At 39.4% G+C, this 10,645-nt stretch overlaps 1 non-coding gene across 1 annotated transcript; it reads left to right on the forward strand.

Moving 5' to 3' along the window:
- Nucleotides 1-1,444: 1,444 nt before the first annotated feature.
- On the forward strand, nucleotides 1,445-1,516 carry TRNAC-ACA. Its single transcript has one exon. It is a non-coding gene; the product is annotated as a tRNA-Cys (tRNA).
- Nucleotides 1,517-10,645: the final 9,129 nt, after the last annotated feature.

Raw genomic sequence — 10,645 nt, forward strand, 5'->3', positions numbered from 1 at the left:
TTTGGTTTCTGGTTGTTACAGCTCAGGAGAGGGGAGACCAGTGGTCAGACACCAGAGATCTGCTAAACAGGCTACATTCCACAAAACAGATCTCTCAAAGAAAGAATGATCCAGCTTTAAAATGTCATCAGTTTAAACTTGAGGGACCGTTATGGAAGGCTCAGAATTGTCTGTGGTCATGATTTCAGCCATGAAGAAATGGCAAATCTACACAGAAAAAAAAAAAAAAAAAAGCACATATAAGGTTAAAAAAAAAAAAAAAGCAGATAAAAGAAGAATAAGTGAGTCCGAATGGTCCTAACATCCTCGATCCAGTCCTTTCAGAGTATGGCTCCATCTACACTCATTTTTTGTTCTGCCATTGAGCCGTTTTGACGGTATAAAATTCTGTGCTGAGTTTCTGCCATGGGTACCTCAACTGTTACATAAAATATGTAATTTTTGCAATAGCTGCTGCATTAGGTTAGAACTAGGAAGGTGAAGCAGCTGCTATTCTTCCTGCCCCTTTTCAATTAGTGTTCATTTTCTAATAGGTAAACATGGAAAAATTCTAAGAGAAATGAATAGATGATCAATAAGCATCAGTTTTGCATTATGTGTATAAACTTCTTTTAAGAGGAAGGAAAGTTTGCCTACTTCCAATTATTAGACCCATAAATTTAAGTTCCTGACTCATCTATGTTTTGGAGCTAGATTTCGTTCAACCTCATTAACAAATGACCTCTCAGACTACCTTTTAAGGGTGTGAGTCTTTGTAGGAGAAAATAGGAGATCCATACATAAAAAATGTCAATGTGGAGTTGATCTCAGAGAACATTCTTAAGCCTTTATTACCTTCCAACTGCCTTTAAAACCTCAGAGAACATACTGGAGAGTTGCTTGTTATGGTTGGTTATTGGAACATTGAATTTGTTTTCAGACCTTGATCTTCCCGACCTAAATTATATTTTAAATTATAAAGCACAGACTTTTTCATAGAAGATAATACACCAGCTGCCAAATCATCAAGACACTGTTCATACAGTTTATTTAGGACTTCCCCATTAAAGTCCAAACATTTTAGAAATTTGAGTTCATTTCTGATGTATTATCGCTAGATTTCAATAATCTTTATCTATCTCTCTTTATCTTTCTCCATATCGCTGACTCCTAGATGCAAACAGCTTTAGACTTAGGTTGGAACACCCACTATTTTCTCAATATTGTCTACACTTTTGGGTCTCTGTCCTTAAACCACACTGTCATGGCAAACTGGATTATTCTTTCCTCCATCTCTCTCACCTCCTCTGTCTCCCTCCTTCTGTGGCATTAGTCACTGACTTAGAAGCTATCCTGGGATGAGTTCCTTGTCTTGGAGTTGAGAAACAGAACATGAGGCTAAGGTTATTTAGCTTAAATAACATCTGAGACCGTATTTGAAATTCCAATATGGCATACAATGACTTCCCTGGTGGCTGAGATGGTAAAGCGTCTGTCTACAATGCGGGAGACCCAGGTTCGATCCCTGGGTTGGGAAGATCCCCTGGAGAAGGAAATGGCAATCCACTCCAGTACTATTGCCTGGAAAATCCCATGGACAGAGGAGCCTGGTAGGCTACAGTCCATAGGGTCGCAAAGAGTCAGACATGACTGAGTGACTTCACTTTCACTTTCATGGCATACAATTCTTAGCCATTCCTTAGAATGGCCAAAAGCAAGTCTATGTCTGATAATTCCTATTTAGTATAGAAAATTAACCTGCATAAAATATCTAAAAATCATTAGTAATGATTTTAGTAAAGCTTAATTGCTCAGTTGTATCCGACTCTTTGCAACCCTTTGGGGTAGAAGCTCCAATCCTCTGTGATTTATCTTGATATATACAGTTGTTGGTGGAGAAGGAAATGGCAACCCACTCCAGTATTCTTGCCTAGAGAATCCTGTGGACAGAGGAGTCTGGTGGGCTGCCATCTATGGGGTCACACAGAGTCGGACATGACTGAAATGACTTAGCAGCAGTATACAGTTGTTGGAGGCACATTCATAATTTTATGAATTATTTTGGCCTGTCAACTCAGCTCTAGCCTCACAAACCATACACACCAGCTCCTCTTGAATTATATATTTTAAAGCCTCCCTCCAGGACTTTTGAACAACTTCCTTCTTCAAGTGCTATAGACACTTTTTAGATGTTGAATTTCACAAAGCAGGTTTAATTCAGATTCTAATCATTTGAATTACATTTACAATATACTCATTGTATAATTTGCAGCCAGTTTAAAGAATTTCTCCTCTAATTGCTAGGCTGGGCTGTGGTCTCCTTCATGTGGGAAGGAAACAAATAAAAATAATTGGAACATGAAACAAATAGATCTCAGAAGTGCCCACTTATTTATTATGTGCCCATTAGTATGTGCCCCACAAAGGAGGGGGTGAATTTGTCTGAAAGACAAGACAAGTCAAAGAGTCGCTTGTATATAAGGATGAAAGAATGATAGAATTTCACAGTTTCAAATTTCAAGCTGGGTAAGGACAGATACAGAGACCCTAGGCTCTGTTTATACCCTTCCCTCAGGCTGAAATGCTTTCCCCAAGGTGTGTGTTTGTTTTTTGCCAGTTTAATTCTTTTTTTAAACTTCAAGTCCTGCTTCAGCTGTCACTTCTTTGGCACATTTCTTCCCTGAGACCTTCGCCACTAGTTTTTCATGCATCTGTAGTCCATTAAAAAGGTTTATTTTTTTCCTTTGCTGCCTCCACCAAATCATCTGTACTTTCTCAGGGTTATCCCAGCTGCAGATAAATTTATTCCAGGTCAATGTGAAGAATACCTTTTTATGGTCATGAGCCAGAAATTCCAGGTTCTAAGGTCATTCTGGGGCTTCCCAGGTGGCTCAGTGGTAAAGAATCTGCCTGCCAATCCAAGAGACAAGGATTTGATCCCTGGGTTGGGAAGATCTCCTGGAGAAGGGAATGGCAACCCACCCCAGTATTCTTCCTTGGGCAATCCCATGGACAGAGGAGCCTAGTGGGCTACAGTCCATGCGGTTGCAAAGAACTGGACAAGACTGAGTGACTAAACAACAAAGGTCATTCTAGGCAACACATCCATACAAGCCACATTAGCCACTGAAGACGCGAAGGTCCTGGACCCGATTAGCCATTGAAGACATAAAGTTCCTGGACCCACCCAGTTCTGCTAGGTGTTACCTTCGTGGCTCTTCAATCAGCCTCCCCCATGACCACACCCAGGCTCCTCTCTGAAATAATAAACCTGGTCTCTTTGGCTGACCAAGATCTCCCTTCTTTTGGCTGTTTCCCTCCTTCATTTCCACCACATCTGTTCTTTGGCATCTTTAGAATTTCCAGTCATTGCTTACTCAATTCATCATTTCTCACCTGGCTTTGTTAGGTGCTTGACTAACCCCCCCACCTTTCTCTCTGATCCCCACAACTTCCATCCCTCCTTGGCTTTGATCCATATTCAGCAAGTTCACTTTTCAGCCAGTTGCTTACTGGTGGTTACACAAAAGTTGTATAATGATGGAGAAAATTCGCTGAAAATTAATGGGCCTTGAACCTGGTTGACCCCCAAGTTAGCAATTATTGAATGTATTCCTGTTTCCTCTATTTCCTGTTGCCCATTGAGTCATTCCTCTCCTTCTTGACTTGTTCTGCTTTTGCTCAGCATAAGGCTCTTTCCTCTTCCTAGAAAATTTATTTTTCATGATACTGCAGAAGTAATATTAACGAAACATCTCATTGAGTAATTTTATTATTAGTTTTTTGATTGAAAAATTTGTAGTAGAATGTTAAATGGCACAAAGAATCTCATCTATCCCAGATGGGCACTGTTCTTTCCCCAGGCAAAGCAATGTGAAATTTTTTTTGGATCTTCTCAAGTATATTTTATACATATGTAAACATAATTGTGCCTATAGTCCTTCTTTATCTCATGTCATTTCCTCCAGACATAGGGAACTGTTTGCAGCTCTCTACTTATGCTTTTGAATTGTGGTGCTGGAGAAGACTCTTGAGAGTCCCCTGGACTGCAAGGACATCAAACCAGTCACTCCTAAAGGAAACCAACTGTAAATATTCAGTAAAAGGACTGATGCTGAAGCTGAAGCTCCAATACTTTGGCCACCTGATGCGAAGAGCTGACTCACTGGAAAAGACCCTGATGCTGGGAAGGACGGAGGGCAGGAGGAGAAGGGGACGACAGGGGATGAGATGGTTCAATGGACATGAGTTTGAGCAAACTCTGGGAGATGGTGAAGGACAGGGAAGCCTGGCGTGCTGCAGTCCATGGGGTCACAAAGAGTCAGACACAACTTAGCAACTGAACAATAACAAGTGTGCATAGGAGCTAAAGCCTCCAAGACTTTACCCTTGATGTTCTCAATGGAAGGTCCTGCCTTGTCATTTTTGCCCACCACATCCTTTCCTTGGGAAATCCACTTTAATAATGATAGCTTTACTGCTATGCACATTACTTAGCATATAGGAAGATGCAATAAATATTCAGTGTTATTACTTAGTGATTATTCATAGAAGAGTGGTATTTTCCACCTTCATTTCATCATCAGTAAAATTTAAGCATTTTTTTTTCTTGATTAAGCAGCTGCTCTTGGGGCTATAGAAAATAATAGTTAGGAATTTTCCAAAAGGTTTATATAAGGTATGGAAAAGTGCCAAGAGATTATTTTGCACAATTTACATGGAAAAAGAGTATGCAAAAAAAAAACAAAAACCAACAACAACAAATAAAGGAGGAGAATTCTGGGAAACAATGCATCAATATACCTCATCAGACTGAAAAGAGGTTCTAATTTAGGATATATTTCTGAACTCTGAGTTGATCAGATTGAAGCCCCAGCTGTGTTTGGCTGCTGAATTTTCTGTTGGGATTTCAAAATTCTTTCATCATACCCTCTTCTGTTTCCCTGTGTAATTGGTACTTTACAAATCCTTGACTGTGAACATGGTGCTATAAAATGGGAAATTATGTTCCTGGGTTAGTGAGTTAGCCACGGTAACACTGGTGTGACTTTTTAGAAGGCTGGGGGCAATTTGGTTGGAAGTGAAGGCAACGAGTCATGCTAGAGTTACATTTGGATAAGATACTGGTTTTACTTTTGAGGGGGTGGTTTTGGGAGCATAATAACTCCATACTCCTAGTCACCCTTTAGAACTATCCTGTTGACCAAAATTATTTCATGAAATCTATTCCTTAGGTCAGTTCTAATATTTTTGTGTGATCTATCAATATCTTCCTAAGATGTGTCTACTAAAATAGTAATTAAGCTCTGTAGGACAGAAAGAAAAGTTCTAGGGGCATTATGACCTAGGAAAAAAGTTGTCCTCATTTGATTGCATTACCTTGTTTAAAAGACAGCTATGGCATAGGATACTTTCTTTCTTTCTTTTTGGCTTTAAAAAAAAATTGGAGTATAATTGCTTTACAGCATTATGTTAGTTTCTGCTGTACAATGAAATGAATCAGCCGTATGTATACATATATTCCCATCCCCTTGGAACTCCCTCCCACCCCCAACCTCCTTCCCACCCACCTAGGTCATCACAGAGCACTGAGTTGAGCTTCCTGTGCTATATAGCAGCTTCCCACTATCTACTCCACACATGTTAGGGTATATATGTCAACGCTACTCTTCCAGTTGGTCTCACCCTCCCCTTCCACCACTGTGTCTACAAATCTGTTCCTTTTTTGTCTGTGTCTGTATTCTTGCCCTGCAAATAAATAGATAGGATGGATGGATGGATAGAGATAGATAGGAAAATAGAAAGGACACTTTCTAATTTTTTTTTCATTATAACTAGAAAGAAATCTCCAGGAGACAGGCCTAATAAGTATGCTTCTCTCCTCACATAAGCACATGGAATTTGCAAGATTCAGGATCTGGCAATTTAAAATTCATCTCTCTGATATGCATCTGTGCTGTGACTAATGATTTGATAAAGAATGAAAGTCAAGGGTCACTTTGGTGGCAAAGCAGATTAAACTGCAGAGCACCTTTGGGATTTCTCTCCGTGAATGTCAAGGTCAGGACCAGCAGCTGCTACAGAGATCCTTCCTTTATATAATGACATCCAGATACCTGGTTTACAGAAGTACTTTGTAATTCTGCTTCTGACACTGCACAACATGGCCAACCATAAGCACTTTGTTATTTAGGTCAAGAAATATACTCACAAATTAAATATGGCAGTAATTAAAGACATGTCTGGTAACAGTAAATATACACCAGCCTGAATGTAAGGGCTTTGGTAGAAATGCAAAGGCAAAAAGACTGAGCCTCTCTTTCTTGGCTTATCATTCACTTGCTATATGAGACTCGCCTTCAGTTTTCACTGTTGTCACATAAACAGACCTTTTGCCGTGGTCCTAATTAGGACACAGTTTGTTCCTCAGTACAAGTTGTGGGGCGGCAGACAATAGAGAATTTGGAATCAGATTATCTAAATTCAAATTCATCTCCTTCCATTTTAGTAATATGACTCTGGACAAGTTATTTTACATCTTGAAACCCCAGTTTACTTATGCAAGAGCGATGAGGTGAGGGCTGGAGGGGATAATGCTTATAAGATGTCTCGTGTGTGCTGGGTACCCAACATGTGGATCTTCCCACTGCATATAGTAATTTCACATTTCCAGAATTGTATTAGTGGCATTTGTTGGTAGTAAAACCATGGCAACTTTTAAAGTGAGATGTAATGCGTATAACCTGAAATCCCCTTTAAAGAGTGTGATCCAAAAGTTTTAGGATACTCGCAAAGTTGTATGATCGTTGGCACAAGTGCCTCTAGAACATGTCATCTTGGCCAAAGGCCCCATACCTTTTAAGCACTTGCTCTCTATTCCCCTGCTCCCATGCCCCAACCAGCCCCTGGCAACCACTAATCTGTTTTCTGTCCCTGTGGATTTACTTATTCTAGCCATTTGATATAAATGGTCATACAGTATATGACCACTTGTGTCTGGTTTCTTTCACTTCACATAATGTTGTGTGTGTGTATGTTTATATTGAAAGTGAAAAGTGTTAGTTGGTCAGTCATGTCCGACTCTTTGCAAACTCATGGACTGCTCCTCTTTCCATGGAATTCTCCAGGCAAGAACACTGGGGTGGGTAGACATTCCGTTCTCCAGGGGATCTTCCTGATCCAGTAATTGAACCCAGGTCTCCTATGTTGCAGACAGATTCTTTACCATCTGAACCACCAGGGAAGCTGTGTTATTCCTCCTAATTCCCTTTCTCCTCTGCCCTACTGACTTAGAGAGTTGGGCAGGAAGGAAACTCTAACCTGAAGCAGGACTGAACTTGGCGGTGGGAAGATGAGGCTAGAAAATGCCTCATTTGGAAAAAACATATATTTCTGCTTATTATACTGGATGTTGGACATTTTGACTTCTACAGTGAAGTTCATCTTGTAACTGAAACAGACCAGAAAATCTGTAGGAGCTGGCTTTCATCTGGTAGTGGAGACAAAGAAATTCAGAGGGTCAGTGTGAAGGGACAATGTGGGAAAAGACTAAAAGTTTCCTTACTGATTCTAGCATGTTTCTTCAACATATGTCTGTAAGACATGTATTTGCAAGTGAAGACTGTGTGTCTTCATTTGCAATCTCTGGGACAGAGAAAGATAGTTGTTTTGGGGACAGGGAGCAAGCATGGGACAAGAATGTATAATCAATAACACTAAGTAATAAAAGCTTGTAAAGCTTTCTACATAAAGAAAAAATATATTTTTATTTTATTTTACACCCAAAACATTTTGTATTGGGGTAAAACCAATTAACAATGTTATAATAGTTTTAGGTGGACAGCAAAGGGACTCAGCCATACATACACATGTATCCATTCTCCCCCAAACTCCCCTCCCATCCATGTTTTCACATAATATTGAGTAGAATTCCCTGTGCTATACAATAGGTCCTTGTTGGTAATCCATTAAATTTTTTTTTTAAATTTTGTATCGGGGTATAGCCAATTAACAATGTTGTGATGGCACCAAGCAGAGTTCCCTGTGCTATATAAATAGGTCCTTATTGGTTATCCATTTCAAATGTAGCAGACTGTACATGTCTATCTCAAACTCCCTAACTATCCCTCTCTCCCATCCTTCTGCCTTGGAAATCATAAGTTTGTTCTCTAAGTTTGTGAGTCTGTTTCTGTTTTGTAAGTTTATTTGTATCATTTCTTTTCAGATTCTGCATTTAAGAGATGTCATATGCTATCTCTCCTTCTCTGTCTGACTTATTTCACTTAGTAAGACACTCTCTATGTCCATCCGTGATGCTTCAAATGACATTATTTCATTCTTTTTACTGGCTGAGTAATATTCCATTGTATAAATGTACCACATCTTATTTATCCATTCCTCTGTTAACATAATGTTTTTAAGATTCATCCATGTTGTGGTGGCTCAGATGGTCAAGAATCTGCCTGCAATGCAGGAGACCCATGCTTGATCCCTGGGTTGGGAAGATTCCCCTGGAGAAGGAAGTGGCTACCTACTCCAGTATTCTTGCCTGGAGAATTCCATGGACAGAGGAGCCTGGTGGGCTACAGTCCATGGGGTTGCAAAGAGCTGGACACAACTCAGTGACATTTGAGTTTTCCACTTTTTGATAACTATAAAGAATGCTACAGTAAACCTTCATATACAAATTTTTGTATGTAGATACATTTTCATTTGTTTTAAGTAAATACTTAGTAGAGTTGTTGGATCATATGTAACAGTATGCCTGACTTTTTTTGTGTGACTTAAAAACGACATTAATTCGTTTTGCTTATGAATCTGGAATTCAGGCACACCTGAATAGGTGTGTCTCTGCTCGACATGGTTTCAGCTGGGGCTGCTCAGGTGGGAGCCGGGGGACCCACTTTTGAGACGGTTCACTCATGCTGCTGGCAAGCTGGAACCGGCTCTGGCTGGGAGCCCAGCTGTTACGTGGGCTGGTCCTTCTCAACACGGCTCTCTCCATAGGCTGCTCCAGGTCCCTCAAGTAAGCTCGACTTTTTTGAGAAACAGCTGAACTGTTTTCCACAGCTGCTGTACCATTTCACATTCCCATCACTAAATTTATGAGCATTCAATCCATTTACACCTCATGCATGGTTTTTTTGTGTGTGGTAGCCATTCTAGTGGGTGTGAAGTGGTATCTCTGTGATTTTGATTTGCATCTCTGTGGTGAGGGGTGATGTTGAGCTTCTCTTTAAGGGCTTATTGGATATTTGTATATCTTCCTTGGGAAAAAAAGGTCTGTTCAAACCCTTAAGCTAGTTTTAAACTTGGGTCTTTGCCTTTTTATTGTTGATTGTTGTTGAATTATAAGAGTTCAGTCCTGCACAGTGTTGCATGTGAACTTGAGGAGAAAGTGTTTTCTGCTCTTGCGAAGGTTTCTACTGATGTCTGGTAGATCTAATTGGTTTTTAATGTTGACATATTTTTCAGGTCTTCTTTTGGCTCATGGATCTGCTAGCTAGTTGTTCTGTTGTTGGAATTTAATTCATTCTGTCTCTGTAGTTCAAGTCCCCATTATTTTTGAATTGTCTCTTTTGGTGTATACGTGTTTATAATTGTCATTCTTGGAGAGGTTGACCCTTGCCTCATTTTTAAGTGTCCTTCTTTGTCTCCATTAACAATTTAGTTTTAAATGCTATCATTTTGACTGATGTTAGTACAGTGACCGAAGCCCTCTTTCAATAACTTTACACGTTGAAATCTTTCCATCCTTTTACTTTAACCTACTTGTGCCTTTGGATCTGAAGTGTGTCTCTTGTAGGTAGCCTATATTTAAAAAAAATTCAGTCTGACAGTCTTTTCATTGTTGAGGAGTGATTAGTCCCTTTACATTTAACTACTATTATAAGATAGGATTTTGTCTGATATTTGCATCTTACATCTTATTTTTCATTCCTGCCTTCGTAATTGCCTTCTCCAAAAGAAATACTTTATATTGTATCATTTTAATTCCCTTGTTTCTCTTACTAAATTTTAAACAGTTATTTCCTTAGTGGCTGCCTTGGGCATTACAGTGAACACATTACCTTGTGTTCAGATTATTACTTATATTCAAACAACATAGTACAACAGTATTCAAAGCTCTTTTCCTATATAGCTTTGTTCCGTCCCCTCTTCTCCACCATTGTCATCCACATTTCATCTTTATATATCGTAAGCCCATCAGCATAGTTTTAGAATTATTGTTTCATGCAGCTGTCTTTTAGATCAGATAGGAGAAAGAGGTACAAATAAAAATACATGTATGTGGCCTTTTATCTTTATCAATATTATCTTTACCAGGGCTCTTTTTCTCTCCCCCATGTGAATTGGAGTTACTGTCTAATATCCTTTTATTTCAGCCTAAAGGATTTTCTTTAGTATTTCTTACAGGGTAGGCTTGCTAGTGACAAACTCTGTTTTCCGTTTTTGTTGTTGTTGTTAAACCTGGGAATATCTTACTATCTCTCATATGTTTTAAGAATAACTTTGCTGATGTAGAACTCTTGGTTTACGGCCTTTCTCTTTCAGCACTGTGAATGTATCATCTCAATGCCTTCTGACCACCATGGTTTGTGATGCCTTCCGACCACCATGGTTTGTGATGTGAAGTCAGTCATACTGGGGGTCCCTTTTACACCCC

Source organism: Oryx dammah, unplaced genomic scaffold (assembly GCF_014754425.2).
Source record: "Oryx dammah isolate SB20612 unplaced genomic scaffold, SCBI_Odam_1.1 HiC_scaffold_22, whole genome shotgun sequence".
Lineage (NCBI taxonomy): Eukaryota > Metazoa > Chordata > Mammalia > Artiodactyla > Bovidae > Oryx > Oryx dammah.